We start from the raw sequence: 18,271 nt of genomic DNA, 5'->3' as shown, positions 1-18,271 counted from the left end.
GAAATCTGTCATTCTTATGCAACGAATTAAAGAACTGGATCAAGTGATGATGAATTCGTAACGAGCTGAAGAGGATTGCATTCAGAGACTGAGTTTAAGACGTTTATCTTTCGATTTATTACACTTCTTATTTTTTAATGTGGTTAAATCTCTTTCTTTCTAGGAGTTTATTGTTTTGTGTTTCATGAGTTTAACAGTTACGATAATGTTTTATTAGCTTTTAAACAGTCTAGACAAGATATAACAATGCGGCATCACGGGTACCGGTGTTTCAGGAAATTTTCTGAATTTCCAATAGCCTCATCCACCCCTGACCCTATTCAGTTCACTTTGTAGCTCAAATTCCATTTGAAAGTTTAATTTAAAAAGTAGCATATAGACTATTTTTGACCTATGAGGGGGCATTTCGAGACCAAAGACAGGTCAAAATTTAATCATAAAAGTATTAAACTGAAAAAATCAAGTTCGGGTTTGATTTTTGAACAAATTCATAAAGAAAATAAATTCCTTTTTGCGCACTTTATATTTATTACCGGTAATATATTGGAAAGAAAAGTAGGATTTCTAAAAATCTATTATATTTGACAAGACTGATTTATACGTTCGTTTTTTCCAACGTATTACAAGCTGTCTCAATAATTTGCAAGATAAATGATAAAAATAGTTTAAAATATGTCACTTGGAGAAATCTGACCTTGGACCTACAGCTATCACGGCCAGAGGCAGAAATCTCACTGTGCCCCCTCCTTACTAGAATGATCACCATATAAAATGTCAACACATATATATCATTAACATTTACTTAACTATACAAGTTAAAATGATTTAGAAAGCAAAACATCTGAAGAGTACAGGGAAAAAACTTACAACAAGCAGACAAGCGTTGATTTAAAAAGCTTATTAGCCTACCATTTTTAATGCTAAAAGTGCTTTAAGAATTATTTAATTCACAGAAGCGTAATAATATGGAAATCGTACCACAAAATCGTATTTTAGTCAATTCGACTTTTCAAACAAAACAAAATTATATATGTGGGAAAAATGTACTCCAACGTATTCTCTAATCATGTTCTCATGATACTGAAGTACAAAATGATATGTTCTCAAGACCATTTCGATTCATTTCCTGTGTAGATATGTAATTCCCAATACAGAGATCAACGATCGTGTAATCTGACTAAATAACTTGATTAAGTAAACGTCACAAGGCAATTACTGGACAAACATGAACATTCGTATTTGTAAAAATAGGCAACGGAGTTTTTAAACTACATTTTTTTAAAAACATCTGAAACAAATTTATGAAAGATTTCCACGTTTTCTAAGCAGAAACGGCAGACTGCGAAACCTTCCCTTTAAAAAACAATATTCGAAGTTATATTATCTACGTCTAAAACTGTGGTGAGTGAGGGTATCTGAGAGTTCTGCTTCAGATTTTAAAAAGACAGAAGGACAGAGACAAGAAATTAAAATAATAAATAATAATATAAAAGAGATAAAATTATCCAGGAGTTCCCGGTTTCAGATTGATCGCACGTATTAAAATATGGTAATTCACAAAACAGCAAAATATAAACTCAGGTTTTATAAATACATTTATAAAGTTTCTTTAAGTGAAGTAGAAAATTTTATGGAAAATAATATCAGCAACGGAAAACATAGAAATTGTACATAATCTAATTTTTTATATGGTCACGTAAAGAAAACATTGCACATAGTCAAAATTTATTATAATTTAATAAAAATTAGCTGAAAACATTTTAAGAAACTCTGTATATCTATATATATTTAAAAAACTGAATATAAATTTTCAGATTTTACAAATTTGTGTAAAATCTGAAACTACATAAGGCGCTAAAACCTCCAGTAAATCTAATAGCAAAACAGAAGAAATTCCGTAATTATTTAATCCCTAAATCTATTTTCTTTTATTTTTATTCTATATAAACACGCGTTTTGAATACTCAGTATATAAATATGTATAAGATAAAAATTTGTAAACTGAAATTCTAACTCTAAATTTGCAATATACTCCTTTTATAAGCCCCTAACGCTACATTTTAATTTGGTTATATTCTCCTTCCATCAGAAAAAAAATAACTGCTTATAATTAAAACCTTCTAAACTGCGTCTTTTAAAAATTAATGTCCCTCGTTGTGATATTTACATAACGAGAAATTTTTTGAAAACCGAAACTTAAAATTAGTCAATAAAGGAAAGTAGAACTATAACTAAATCATTCTTGCTAAGCAAAAGCTAAACTAAAACTAAATCTTTCTACACCTAACTTTCATCTTGGACACATCGCATTTTTACTCTCACTTGGTTGTCTTGCGCAAGTCATAGTGTTGAATCAGCCAACATATATATCTACATGTCGACAACATCTAGAACGGCGATTCTCAACCAGTGGTACGCAAAGAAACATTTTACCTATTAAATTCAAAAATTAAATACTCCAACATCATGTTTAAGTTTTTTTTTTAACATTTGTAAATTTATGAGATATGAGCTTTGTTCAGATCAATAGCCGCTCACCGACTTCAGCAAAATAATCGTTTTTATTTTCATAAATATATAGAAATATATAGAAAATATAATGAAAGTTATTTATCGTTTGGGTTTACTTGGAATGGAGATGAAATGGACCCTTAACCACAATGTGTTGTTCGTGGTGAACTGTTATCCAATCAAAGTATGAAACCATAGTTTCTTAAAAGCCATCTTTAATCTAAGCATACCAATTCAAAGGCTAAATCTGAAGAGTATTTTAAGAGAAAATTATTCGGAGTTGAAAAAGAGTAAACAATAGTACTGAAAGGTTTTGCTTCTTCAAGAGAATAAACTCTGGAAGCTAGTTACCTAGTAAGCCTAAGAACTGCCAAGACTGGGCATGCTCACACTGTTTGAGAAAACCGTATATCACCAGCAGCTAAATATATCTTTCTAACATTATTCAACGGAAAAGCGGATAATGAACTTAATAATTCCGTTATCAAATGATACAGTAAGTCGACGAATTCATGAAATGGCAAATTCCATAAAAGATACACTTATTCAAAAAATAAAACAGAGTGAGTATTTCGCATTGCAGTTACATTAAAATACTGATATAATGAACTTTTTTCAATTAGCAGTTTACATACCTTTCGAAGAAGATAAACGAATTGTCGAAGAATATTTATTTTGTGAATCTCTTCAGGAAGTGCAAATGAAATTTTCAAAGTAATTGACAATTTTATGTCTGAGAATACTCCTTGGAATAAATTCATTGCCGTATGCAGTGACGGAGCTCGGGGTTTAACAGGAATACATTCCAGTGTTATTTCTCCAATAAAGAAAGTCACACCTGAAACTAAATTTACTCATCGATCCCTTCATCGTGAAGCTTTAGTATCCAAAACAATCCCCGAAAGCTTTAAAATCGTTTTGAATCAAGCTGTGAAAAAAGTTAATTTTCTTAAAAGTCGATGTTTAAATTCAAGAATATTTATGATTTTATGCCAAGAGGAGGGTAGTGAATATGAACCGCTTCTGTTACATTCCGAAGTAAGGTGGTTATCCAGAGGCAAAGTTTGAAATCGTCTTTTTAATCAGAAATTCAAATATTCTTCTGTGATTCAAAATTTGATTTGCAAAAAGGTTTATTTAATGAATTATGGTTGGCATGTTTAGCATATTTAGCTGATCTTTTTCGAAAGCTGAATGAATGAAATTTAAGATCACAAGGACAAAGTGTTGATTTGTTTACCATTAGAGATAAATAAATGCAATGATAAAAGAAATTCGAGCTAATAATGGATAATAACATTTTACTCTTTTACCACTTTTAGAAAGTTTTCTAACCGAAAATATTTGAAAATAAAAGAAGAATTAGCACCCGACATTAAAAATCATTGTTTTTCATTAATAAATAATTTCAACATGTATTTTTCCGATGATTATCAAAAAGAAAACTGGACTAGAAATAGATTTTGTTCAAATGTACCTGAAATTTTATGTCGTGGGGAAAAAAAGACGATTGATAGAAATTTTCTCTGATCGAACTCTAACCAAAGACTTCAAAAATAACACAATTGTTAAGTTTTGACTTAACCCCCCCCAAAAAAAAGAATTTAAAGTCATTTCAAATAAAGCTATAAAAATTTTTATTGCCTTTTTGCACAACCTATTTGTGTGAATAAGGATTTTCTTCTACGTTAGACCTGAAAAATAAATACAGAACAAAATTAAAAGTGGATCCTAATTTATGGTTAAAACTAGGTGGAATAAAATCACACAAAGAAATTGATCTCTCTAAAACAGGACCAAATTTCGCACTAAATTTTTTAATTAAAGTATTAAAACTTAAATTTTGATAACTGAAGTGTAACCAATTTTTGTTATAATATTTTTATATGTGCATATTTAATATAAATAGCCAATAGTTTGTGCAAATGGTAATATATATATATATTAGTATTTTTATTGAGAAACTGAAAAAATAATCATTGTAAAATGCAGTAGAGTTATCTGGCTGAAGTTTTTCAATTTTTGTTTCGATGGAACAAGTTACTCATAAGGTTGAGAACCGCTAATTTAGACTATTCAAGATCTAAAATTACATAATTTAGAGTATTGAAGATCTAAAATTACATCATCTAGATCAGGGGTTCTCAACTAGCAGAGTACACAAAAAAGCAAAGTATTTTTAAATTGCAAATTCAAACATTAAAACCCCAACATTCTGATTGTTTTCTCTAACACTCCTAAATTTCAAAATTTGCTAAAAAAACCTCAGCAAAGCTATGTAATACACAAATTTTCATATTTTCTTTCAATAATATATCCAATAAATATTACAGCAAAAATGTAATATATTAAATACCATTAAACGCTAAAGGAACTGATGAATAAGCTCACAGTTCGTAAATGTCTGCTCTTAATTTTAACAACGATATATTTATTACCTTATCTATTCGAAAATGGGAGGACACAGAATACAAGATAATTAAGTATCAGTTATTCTGGAAAATAAAGAATCATAGTTTTCCCCCTTCCTTTCGTCAGAAATTCCTCGAAATAATAACACTGCAAATTGTAGTCCAGGATTTTGTTATTGATACATTTTGTTATCTGTTTGTTTTTAGGCATACCAGTGACCAATACAGAATATGCAAATTTAAACTGAAACTAATCGGCTAGACGCAGCTATTGTAATTGATGATAGTTACGTAATTTACATACATGGTATTTACTTATGTGGTTAATATCGTATTTGAATAGTGTAATTATTCTGTACAGTACGAGAATTAAACTCCTTCCACTCATTCTGAAATTTCAATTATGAAAATATCTATTTATGAGAAACTACCAAATTTTAGAATAAAAACACTGCAAAAAGGATGCGGTTATTTTCGAATAAATAACGTATGCCAAATATTTTTTGTGGTTAAATTACACACGTTTAAGTACATTTGTCATTAGTAAAAAAAAAGCAGGAAACATGGAAAATATGAAATGTCCTCATCAGAACTCGATCCTCTGGACCTCTCGAATACGCGTCGAGTTTGCTTCAAACTACACCATGAAGGCATGAGGAAAGGAGAGAGAAATACCTTACACTCTGTATATGAACATATACTCCTTGAACGCACAATTTACTGCAGACATCACAGCAAATGAAAACCTTTTTATAAGAAAGACACAAAGAACACCGAAGGAGGAAACATATATTGGAAGTACAATGACACTCCAAATTACGTATTTGAAGTAAATATTTCTGCCCACGTAGTCTTGAATCCTATTCTTGGATGCATTTGACACTTAAGTTGGGTAAAGAGAAGAAGCATCTCTTCCCAAAACACTTCAAATAACTGCGTCAAGTATAAAAATAATCATAAAAATCTCGCCAAGTCTTTAAGAAGCATTCAATGTCAAAATACTGTTTATGTCATTCACAACAAAGAAAGGTTAAAAATTCCTTTAGAAAATGCACGAATGCAAGTGCAAGGGATAATTAGAAATTTGTAAACACAAGGAAGGGAGAAAAAAGCTTGCTTTGATTTTAAGATTCCGGAAGCAGCGGCTGTTACCTCGAGAAGCAACAATGCGTACATAATTGCAACTTTATGCATCCATCTACATGATTTTAAGTAAGTTTCGTGTTAACTGTGACTAGAGTAGGAAATATAATGTAATTAATATGGATAAAAATATAGAACATAGAAATGCAATCAGCACCATTTGAAATGTGGAAATCTACTTCTCAAGTCGTCAGATAAGTGCTGCCGCCAATTTTTACTATTTGCTTTACTTTGTCATAGCAAAGTTCAAAATTAATTAAGCTGCTACTCTTAATACAAGACTGCTACAGTTTTAATTTAATTTCAGATGTTGCCAATAAAATATCATTTATCACATGATTTCAGTTTTAAAGAGGCATATTCAATATATTTAAACAAGCAGTCACAACCGCTTAACTCATTCAGCCAATTCTGATTTCCAAATTATAGTTACGTGAAAATTGTGGCCCAAAAAAAAAAAAAAAAAGGGGGGGGGCGGGCAGTTCTATATCTCCCGTTCTACTGGGCCGATCGACGAAATTCAAATTTTTTCATACCTCGAAAGCGCGACTTAGAATATGTATTAGATTTATATATAGCATTGTTCAAATATAGGTATTTTGACATAAAATCAGACTTTTTCTGAAATGACATGCCAATGTTTTTCCATTTTTCGATTCTACGATTCAAATTATCCCAAACTCTCAAGTTTTGCAAAAATCGCCCGAGTAGTTTTTAAAAAATTAGCTCTCAAAATTTTAGCTCCTCAATGTTAATTCAATGTGGTATGCATTTATTAATATATCTTTTTTTATGAAACTTATTTGATTCCTTCTCTGACACAGTTCGAAAATTTGGTTCAGTCCAAATAAAATTCACCCATTTTTAATGATTTTTAAAATTTGTACTTTTAAATAGTTTTTATAAATTTTTCGAAAAACATTTTGAACTATAACCTATAAAAGTTTTACAATCATCTTAAAGTAGATGTATTTCTAAGCATACCTGCAAAAAATTAGAGCATTTTATTCAAAATTTCCGAAGATATACGTGAATTTATATATTGGAGCGTTCTGAAATTTGGCATATTTGTCGAAAGCAATAATAACAAAAATGTGTGGTTTACACACTTGTTAAAATTATTTGAAAGTAAGAATGATGTGATTTCTTTTCCGCTCCTGCACAATGGAAGGAAAAGGAAAATAGGTTCCAATATTAAGAAGTTCGCCAAGTGAATTACATATTATTCTTGGTTCAAACTGAAAAAAAAAGCGCCAAGTTAAATTGAATTTCTTTGTAAATTTCGCACTCAATTTTACAAAATATAATATTTAGGCATAATTTGAGTCGTAGAATCAAAATATGGAAGGAAATGTTATTTCAGAAAAATTTCTATTTTGTGTCAGATTACCTACATTAGAACAAAGCTGTATATAAATCTAATATATATCCGAAGTCGCGCTTTCGAGACATGGAAAATGCAATTTGAATTTCATCAATCGGCCCAGTAGAACGGGATATAAAGAACTGTCTCCCCCCCTTTTTTTTCGCGCAGTGTACCTAGAATTTCGTTTATTTTCCGTGATATAACTCGGGTCAAATAAATTTGTCCTGAGGACTGCGAGTTGTGGGCATCCTTGAATTTACGCAATATGCATCTGGCATGTGCATTACAGAAATAGCATGTGTAGCACGTGTGCTCTCGATATGTAGGCACATCCAGCTAGAAACTGGAAGATTGTTAATTTGTATCCGGACGAACGCACAGTTGGTTTTTCATACTTCTTGCTCCGAAAGAATCTGTACTCTCTGCACAATTTCGTTTCTTAGACGATGGCCTTAATTAAATTTCAGAGGAGGATCATACTTATGCTTAACGGTTGGTACAAGCTTCTTCTTTAGCAACCCCACTGTTTTTGTTTTGGGATTTTGGTGACGTTCTATGCGACACATGACAACGTACGTGAAAAGTCCATTAAGTTTCCCATATGTAATTTTCTTTAAAGAAACATAAGACGTTCTCTATCGTAATTATCTTAATTTTTTATTTTTATCTCCTTCATACAGATATTATACTTTTTCGAGACACAGTTCTTACGACCTTAATTAATAAAATAGATTTAAAACCCTGGACTTTATTACCACTCAATGCGTTTTTAAGAGCAGATATTAACTACTCTCTATAAATGTTATCTTTTGAAATATATTGCTCATGGAAAGGAATTCTATTATCCTAGTCAACATCTCTCTCAGACAACGTCTAGACTCCTAATTTATACAGATATATTAACACCACTATTTTTTAAATCTTATTTATGTTTTTAATGCACAAAATATATTCATAATGATTAACTCAAATTAGGGAGAAATTTTTCGAATATTTGCTAGGTAAATAAAATGAAAATTAACTGTTTTCATATGCAAGATAAAAAATATTAAAAACGATATTTCTAACTTAATTTGCAGTAATCCCTTAAGGATCTTATTTAATATACTTATTCTCCCTTTTTATCTTAAAAGAGCAACATGCTTATTATATCTCTCTCTGAACAACGTCAGTTTGAAATTAATCCTTGTCACATGATATAACACTAATGGCGCAGATACTTACATAATGAATGCTTCAACCTATAATAATAAAATTTGCAAGCTAAAACCTCAACTACGCAGCAGCGCTAATTTCAAATAAAAACTAAATTATTCCTAATATAATTATAAAATTATTCGTAACCAAAGCTAACTGGAATCTGCAAATTTCTTCACTGCTTCTCTCTGCAAGCTTGCTGCTGCTCTTTGTTCACATACGTTACAAAAATGCAAAAGATACCTATGTAAAGAACTACTAAAGAATGGAGGCATTTTTTGTCCCAGTTTAGCTGCGCATGTCTGCGTTAAGTATTGTTTCGTTAAGAAACAAAGTGTTAAACTAGTCATGATTGCTGCTAACACGTACTTACGTCATCATTAATTTTTTTTCTCTCTCTCTCACGCACATACACAACATTAAAACATATGTAACAAGTACAAGGTGTTTATGTACGTGTACATAAACAGTTCTTATATGTTGCAATGTTGAAGATAAACTATTAAGAGTAGCTTTTAAAAACTTTGAAGTTAAAAAGTCCTATTTTGCAGACACATCAGGTTTTAAGAAATGATTTTCTTTTACAGTTGTTTATTTGATTTTTATTTTATGCCCATTCGACCAATGATACGAAGCAAAATGGAAGACCAACCAAAAATACGTATTCTTGTAACTAAGCCAATTAAAATGCATACAAATGAGCATATTTTCTTTCTTTGACACATTTTCATTTCAAAATTTTCAGTATTCTTAATGGCCATCAATTTAGATGATTGCCATATGGCTACCAAGATGATGCTTGGAAAAGTTCAAGCAGATATTTCAGGATATGTACTTAAAATAAATTACGCAAACATCCTTTACTAGCAGCCACTATAATATTCATTACATGAACATCACATTACAGCAGTAAATGCGGTTTTGGTGCCAAAATTTAAATCTTTAAAGCTTTAGAAGAAATGCTAACTTCGGCAAATCCAAGAGCAGTCTGCAGAGTAGTCTGCGTTGTATGCTTTTTCCGCTACCTACAGGGTAGCCAAGTCTGATTTTGGCTGATAGCCAGAACGTGCTATTCACGTGTCAGCAGCTGATGCCGACGGATTGAGAGATTTAACAATCAAAAGAAGCTACAACAACAAAATTGGTTTAGAATGGTTCGCGGTCACTTATTAATTCCTCATTTCCGACGAATGATTGAATTAAACTGACAGCAGCTCAGCATATCGCTTTTCGTTTCATCATATCTTTTGAAATACTGAGATTACTTTTTTCCGTAATTTGACTCAGAAGAGATAGCTAAGCTTTGTTTCATTACAACCACATCCCTTTTTAACCATACCTTATTATTCGCAGTCCAAATCCAGTCACATCTTGAGTACTTAAATACTAAATCCGATACTTACACCTCGTTTTAACGTACTCAAATACAGTTTTGATTTGCTGTATTTGAGCAAATCAAAATGTTGAAACGAAGTATAAATATCGGATTATAGTAGTATTTAAGTATTCAAGATGTCCCTGGATTTGGACTACGAGTAGTGAAAAAGAATACAGTTTGACTTTTACGCCACCTAGACTGGTATAGTGGATAGGGAAGCCTCTTGTGATATCGAAGGGCCCGGGTTTGAATCCTGGAGAAGGCATGGCTTAATTGTCCATCGTTTTATAGGAGGTAACAGTGGGCCAACTATCAGGTGCTCCCACAATAAAGCGGCCTCCACTTCCGGCCTTAGTAGTGGCCAAGTCTAAGTAGGCTAAGTGTACACCAATGGGAAGGGGAGAAAAAACTCACTTATCATATGAACAGTCTTCAAAAAAAAAAAAATCTTACCATATGAACAGTCTTAAAAACAATAATGCATGTACCTATACAGGCATTCTTTATTATTATACACCATTCTCAAATAAAATAAGATAATCATCGGATAATCGTTCTAGTTAAAGAATGATCTGCAGACTTTGGTTATGCTCTCTCGTTTGGAGCCCATTTCAAGAGAAAAATTCAATGTTATTTCCAGAAGCAAATGATAATGTCAGACACAAGTTATTCGGCACATGAGAATATATGCATCCTCGACTAAATATAAGCGTTCAGAGAAAATGCCTATGCATTTAATACTTAATTTAACTCTTTCAGAATCTAATTGACTGAGAGTAAAATTGACTGAGTGTAATTATATATAAATATAATGAATAAATAATGGACGCTGGAGATAAAAATGTTTTATTCTCCACAGCGTTGCACTGCTTGCTTTGAAATTGTTGAGTTTTTAATAAAAAATTCGTTAAATTTTTACAAAATATGAAACAGACAATGAAACAAATTCAAAATTCGGGCTTCCAGATGCCCACGTTCGGGTGAAGGACTGTTATTCAAAATTTGATACCGTTGTTTTTTTTCACAATCTAGGTACCGTTGTTTTTTTCACAATGCGAGAAACTTACATACATTCATGTAGAATCTTCATTATTTAATTTCTTTAAATATAATACAGAGCGATAATATTTGGTGGCAACAATTTGAAAAGTAATTCGACGCAAAATGTCTTTTCGAGACTAACAGCCCTTCTGGGCTTATTACAATAAGATACAAGTCATGATTTCAGGGTAGGGAGGTACTAAACCGAAAAAACGTGTGCAAGATCGAAAAAAAGATCCAAAAATCTTATTAAGCAAGCGTTTTAGTTACAAGATTACATAAAATTTGCTGTTAATTTTCAAGGCAAATTAGCTGATGCTGCTTACAAAAAGAAGCATGTGTAACACACTTTCTGATGAATATTAAAATGAGTGTCAATGGCACAGGCAATGTCAAGCAGTAAATTGATTACACCAAAACGTATGCTCTCACAATCGTGAGCCAATTATCTGATAGCTTCAAGGATAGACAGGAGAAAGTGATTGGACGTTAAAAGTAATGATCTCATTCTATGTCGTTCCAGTGACCTTTAAAAAGAAAATGAATGTTGTTATTTAAGGTTAAGGGTGCTTCCAAAAAGGAAACCGTTTTCTCCCTATTTAGTTTCCTCATTCTATCTTTTTTTATTACTGAACAACTTAATACAGCGCGATTAATGATATACCAAGCTTCCTTCACCTCAAGCAATTTATAAGTAACGTAAATTCAAGGTCCCAATAATCATTAACAACTTAATGAAACAAGTTTCTTCAATTTTAACAGGGATAAGAACTCTTTGAAATCCACAAATCTTGCGAAACTCGAAATATTCTGAACTGTTTTCATCATCTGAATCTCTCGAATTCTAACCTAAGAAGTCGTTAAACCTTTTAACTAAAAACTTAAGACATATTAGTTTTATTGAAACACTAATTTAGAAATAACAAGGTTATTACAATTTCGGCGAATCTGCATTACTAGTATCACTTTGAAATAGTTCTCCAATTTTGTTACTAAAATTCCCTTTCTTTTCTTTTTTTATTCAATTCTATTGAGGAAATGAAAGTTAAGATTCAAGCGTCTTACTTATTAAACAAGCGTTTTATTTATGTACTTTATTATACATGTAAGTTAAAAAATTCATAAATTTATTTTTTATATTAAATAAAGACTTTGTTTTAATTAAAGACTTTTAATATTAAATTTTTCCCATACTTTTTATACACAGAATTAGAAAGATTTCAAAGGATTCAAGATCTTTTAAGATGCAAATTCGAGAAAATTTTTAATTCATTCCATCTCTATAAATTTTTAGCATTTAAATTTAGCAATTTAATATTCAAATAGTAAGATTACAGCCGTTATATTTCTGAATAAAAACACACATAAATAAATTTTTTAATAATTTTCTGGAATGGCGGTTAAAAGATTTTTGTTGTATACATTACAAATGTCGAATTTGCCAATTAGCTAAGTTTTGCAACAAACAGGATAGCAATTTCCTTTAAAACATTTAAGATTTGTTTAAACAAAGTCATACAACTTATACAGTAAACATCAATTAATCATGCAAGTTATATAACAGCTTATGTTGAAATAGTGTTAAGTGAAGAGAAACCTTCCCTAGAATGCTTAATATTCAAGATTCGGGTCAGTAGAACACTTTCTTCTTAGGGAGAACATGTCTTGTATAAATGACTTTTTTTAAACGTGGAATCTGTTTTTGTTTGGAGCTACATGCAAATTACCTCACTTTACAGGATACATTCTAATAAAAATACAGTAGACTCGGAAGAAAAGATATCGATATTACATGAGAAATTGGAAAAGTAATACTAATGAGATTTAATTGCCAAGAACATCCGTATTTTTGAAGTACGCCAGAGACGTAATCAGCTGTGAATCTGACATACTTGTTGCCTCTCGGAAAATAATTTTTTAATTTTATAATGTTCGACAAAAAGAAAAATACTGAAACTGAGTTTGTCGACAACAGTTCTATTGGCAATAAATGATGAAAAAAATACCTCAATTTTTAGTATCAACGATAGGTAGGTTGGCAAAAGATGGGTTGTTAAAAGTAGGGTATAAAAATGTGATCGTATACGTCACAAGTTACTCTGAGACATATACGATCACATTTTATAAAACTTAACTTTACGAAACTAACTTTAAAAACCTGTAACTATATAAAACTAAACTTAAATGCATTCCGCGGATACCTGGGGTTCGAAAGTTTTCTTTCAGAGGTCACTAAGTGATTTTTCAAAGTACTATGTGATTTATTACTTAATTAAATCGCGAAACATTGAACTAATAAAGTAATCATTCATTAAAGCCAGTTGTTTGATATCTCTCTCACGTAAAGCGGAATAAATTAAATCAAATCCTTGGCATTATCACATATACTATTAACTCTCTAAAACTACCACTTTTGGTTCCAGCCGATCCCAGACTTCTGTGAAAGTGGTTAATCAAAGTGGTATATGTTTAAAAAATAACCGCGTTTCTTTATATTCTCAGAAATATTGAATATTTTCAGCGATGATCATCTATCTACACGAGAAGAAAGGGTTCACTGCATATATAAATCTAATAAAGTCAAATAATTTCTTCTCTTCGATATTTATGCGGGAAAATCTTTTTTAACTTTGTTTTCATTAAATAAATAAAATCGGAATCAGTTGGATGACAAGCCAGATAACAATGAGCCGCATAGTTTACACATAGAACATAACTGTGGCAAAGAAATACCACAATTTTGAACGTACGAAGCAAAAATATAAAGAATCTTCTCATAGAAACCACCTCTCCAAAACGACTGCATCTGAAAGTGACCAGTTATTAACCAGCCAGATAACATTTAACCACATAGTTTACACCTAGAACATAGCTGTGGCAAAGAAATCAATTTTTAACATGCGAAGCAAAAAGGTGTAAAGAATCTTCTCAAGGCAACCACCTTTCCGAAACGACTACATCTGAAAGTGACCAGTTATTTGTTAGAATATAAATAAACAAATACTGAACATCACATATCTGTCGCAACTACCTTTCACAGAAGAATAAAATCAACTGAAAACGTGGTTTTCTTAGAAACAATTCATCGTATTTTATTTTTTTAATAAACTGATCACTCACTTTTATTAACGAAGATACCTTTGGTAAAGTTTATTATTAAGACTTAATAATATAATTATGCACATAATGCTTGAATATATGGAAATACTTTCTATCTCGTACTAAATAAAAGTTGATTTATATTTCCTATCTACAATTGTAAATACGAACCGCATCCCATAGAAAATCTTCCAAAAATGTATCCCGCGCCGTAAGCAGATAGAAACAACAATTATCATATACTTTAGCTCTATCGGTTTAAATCAAGTTAATAGAAGTATAACCAAAATGCAAAAGGAATGAAATTTCATCTCGGTTATCCTATAACTATTTTTTTAGGGGGAGGAAGAGTATATTTTTTAACACGCTACTTTATGATAGAAGATTTAGTTCATCATTCTTACAACAAACATCACAGATTTAAAGAACAGGTCTACAAAAACAATGCATAAAATTAATTCTATGCTGAAAACGGTAGAAAAGAGGTTATCGTTTAAAATTATAAAGTTGACTGCTTTTTTGAGTAACAAATAACGTCCACTTTGACCGCTTTTCCTATCATAACTAAAACTTTGATAGAAGCAAATTAAAGACACGAGAAACAGATGGCGGTCATTATGTTCTTATCACTAGAAAAAGATATTCATTACCTTATCTATCGAGGGATGCCCGTTAACTTATCCAAGAAAGAAATGTACATTACCTTTTCTACAAAGAATATTCCTTATCTTATCTACCGAAATACAAAAATATGAGGTGGACATCTAGTATTTTTAACTCGCTCAGTTTTTTAAGCAGTTTTAAAAAATATTAAACTCAAAAGATAGATGTATGATTTTAGGATCTTTCAAATGGCAACATTCTGGAATCTAGTTATGCGCGAGGCGTGGGGAAAATATCTAATTTTCACGTAGTAGTAACACTTCCCGGGCGAACGAATGATATGACCATGGTAACATAAAGTGTCCAAAAATTTCAGAAAGAATCCATAAGGACATCGGTCAACGGTTTTATGAGATACACATACAGCCTTTCCTCGCATAGAGCCTTACGCAATCACCGACTTATATAATCATCGAAAGGAATGTTACATAAAGACATTTCTAGAGTTTCTTTGTTATGAAAAGATTGCAGATACAGTAGTGTAATGCTATTTTCGAAACAAGGCTCCTAAATGTGAAAAAGTCTGAGCACTTTGTAAGAAAAGTAAATTTAGCTCAAAATTTAATTTGAATAATAATTAGGGGGAGAAAATAAAAAATAGTTCACATTTTACCGGCCGCCTAAAGGAGTTTGTTAAGGTTATTTTACGCTCTCGCTGAGCTCGCAGTCTATCCGCTTGCTATTGCACTCACTCCTGCTAACCTTTTAGCTTTATTATTAAGTATAATTTTCTTCGCACTTATGCCATATACAATTCAAGAGCAAAATTACAAAAATTTTAAAAGCAGCATAGCAGTATATATTTAGAATTCCCGATTCAGAGATTAGAGTTTGTTAGCATACACTTTTCTATTTCCCCCCTTGTCTTTTTATTATTAACGTTTTGTATGTTAAATTTATAAATTAAATAGCATGTTCTTTTGCACTTACGCCACTAAAACTCAGTTCAATATAGCAATATAACAAAATAATTTAAGAACAGCATACCTTTAGAATTTCTGACAGAGTCTCGTAAGCTAGAGATAAAACTTTTTTATTCGTACAGCGCTTCCTACGCTCGCTTTCAAATCATTCAGTTTATTAATAAAAAATTCAGTAAAGTTTTGCAAAATTTGAAATATAAAATTCGAAATTCAGAATACTACGTTCGGGTGGAGGTCTAGGTTATTCAGAATTTGGGGGCTCGAGGTACCGCCGTTTATTTACAATGCGAGAAACAAGCATACACACGTGCAGATTCTTCATTAATTGATTTCTTTAAAAAGTACACAGGGCGATAATATTTAGTTGCAACAATTTCAAAAGTGATACAACCGTTCATAACGGACAATGCAAAATCCCGTTTAGTGACTAACAGCCCATTTGGGCTGACGCCTTTTCGGATTTAAAAAAAAAAATAATAGTAATAATATCAATAAACTGACGGATCAGAATGAGGTTTGCATAGTAAGGCGAATATTTTTGGAATAAATTCACATTTTCACCGATAGATGGCGCTATTAGCACATTATAAGAATGGAATAAAAAGATAACTGCTTTCTTTCATTCATTTACATTTGAGAGCAGTAAATTCAGATTATACTGCATTTATCAGTATCCCACTTAACATTTACATTAATAGCCATCTGTTCTCAAAGAAATATAAAAACTCTGAAAAAGGAAGAGTTCAATATGTTCAACAAGACCTAACTAAATTATTAGATTTTTTCGAAACAAAATTTGCAATTTTTATCCTTAGGGTATTTAAATCTAAAACAAATAATAATAAAATACTTACTTCAAAAATCCATTTTAGGGTCACTTTCACTTTTTAACAGAAGAAATAAGTTATTAAACCACTTTTCATTTACCTTCTTCTCCCATTATCACTTTTCGGTCTATATAAAAACCAAAGCTTTAAAATTTGTTAACCGCTGGTTTAATTCTTTTACCATACATGATCACAACGATTACATAAATTACTGGCATTTACGGCACAACCACCTCTATTATCAAATAATTTAACTTTCCATTTTTCTAAACTACATGCACATTCTGTCGATGGCACACTTTCTATCACCACAACAGCTTTCGTGGATTAGCTATTCCAATTAAATGACAATCAAGCTCACTTTTAAAAGCCATTGGACATACGAATCGTATGATGTCCGAAGGGTTTAAATATATTCATCCCGCACGCCCGTGTGGTGTCCGAAGGGGACTTGAAGCGATAGATGGAAGTTCTAAGATAAAGTTGCCTTTTCTACAGAAAACATATTCCTGTATTAAAAAATGAAGCTGGTCGTTATTGCCCTGCCCCACTGACACAGATAAACGAAATTGTCCCAGATATTCAAAACATCTCACAGCTAGAAAGGATGTCGCGTTCACCGTTAAAACAAAAGCGCTAGGGTAATTTCTCGCACATACCCGCTCAGGCATGAAGGAGTGGTACCCGCAAATCTTGATGTTGGGAGTTTCCAGAAAGGTTATGCGCTGTAATGAAACTAAAAGTTTCCCATATTTTTATCAGAGTTGTTTAAGCTGTTACATTAAAACTCCATACAAAAATACATGGAAAATGTAATTTATATATATATATATATATTATAAAAAATAATGCTTTTTGATTAATCGCGCTGCAATGAAAAGGATAATTTTTAATTTCTGTAACCATACGAGTTGGAGGGGGGAAACCAAGAACTGAAAAAATATTCAATACTAAATTTATTTATTCCCCTCCCCCCATAAAAAAGGTCGGACACTTTGCTGATTAGCATTAGTCGAGAATGGCTGAATCCATCGCTGAACTTCACTGAGAAAGATAATCACGGTGCTCTATAGAAGAGAAACTGAATTACACCTGCGTGAAAGGGAAAGCTTCGTCCCGTTCTGACGCAGAAACACGAGGCGAACGAAACTGCGGATCTCTCCCGCCTCTTTTCTTACCACCAACCGCTTAAGAGGACTTTTGGCGCCACAGTATTTTGAGTGCGCTCATGCTGGAAAGAAACTAGACGCTTACAAGCTTCCACACCTTCTTCGGGATCGAAACATGGATCCAAAGTTATCGCAGCCGGCTTCCCTACCACCATGCCAATACAGCGACATTTACCTATTTATGTTTAAAGAGAAATGCAGAAAAATACTTAAAAATGTGCCTATGAAAGTCACTAAAATCCAGTATCTTTCACACTTTCTAAATATATGATAAATTTCATTTCTAAATATATTAACCATAAAAAATAATTTTATCCCTGAACTTAACTGTGTTACATCTACGTATCTACTGCTTTATATCGTAGATCTTCAATTGGATAAAACTCTTCATATAAATATTTAACCACAGAATGTTTTTTGCGTTGATCTCTTACTAAAACTACCAAAATTCGGGGGTCTTAATCTCGGCTAATTCTGTGTGATGTAAATGAGGGATGATGAAATACAGATACTTTTTTTTTACCATTACAGATGTAAGATTTT

General features: G+C 31.6%; 1 protein-coding gene across 6 annotated transcripts in view; it reads right to left on the bottom strand.

Annotated features, from left to right (window-relative positions):
* Ndae1 (Na[+]-driven anion exchanger 1) overlaps nucleotides 1-18,271 on the bottom strand; it is a 294,988-nt gene that overhangs the window by 133,963 nt on the left and 142,754 nt on the right. Inside the window, exon 1 of one of the 6 annotated variants that reach the window (XM_085822521.1) lies at nucleotides 16,587-16,950. The exons of the other annotated variants lie outside the window; for them this stretch is intronic. The gene's annotated coding sequence lies outside the window, so the exon portion shown is untranslated. Of the gene's footprint in view, nucleotides 1-16,586; nucleotides 16,951-18,271 lie in introns of those variants that run through there. 6 annotated transcript variants of the gene reach the window in all.

Source organism: Stegodyphus dumicola, chromosome 8 (assembly GCF_044657685.1).
Source record: "Stegodyphus dumicola isolate Sdum_Otavi_A_Nest chromosome 8, ASM4465768v1".
Lineage (NCBI taxonomy): Eukaryota > Metazoa > Arthropoda > Arachnida > Araneae > Eresidae > Stegodyphus > Stegodyphus dumicola.
The sequence above is the reverse complement of the archived record's forward strand: the minus strand, read 5'-3'. Positions and strand labels throughout refer to the sequence as shown.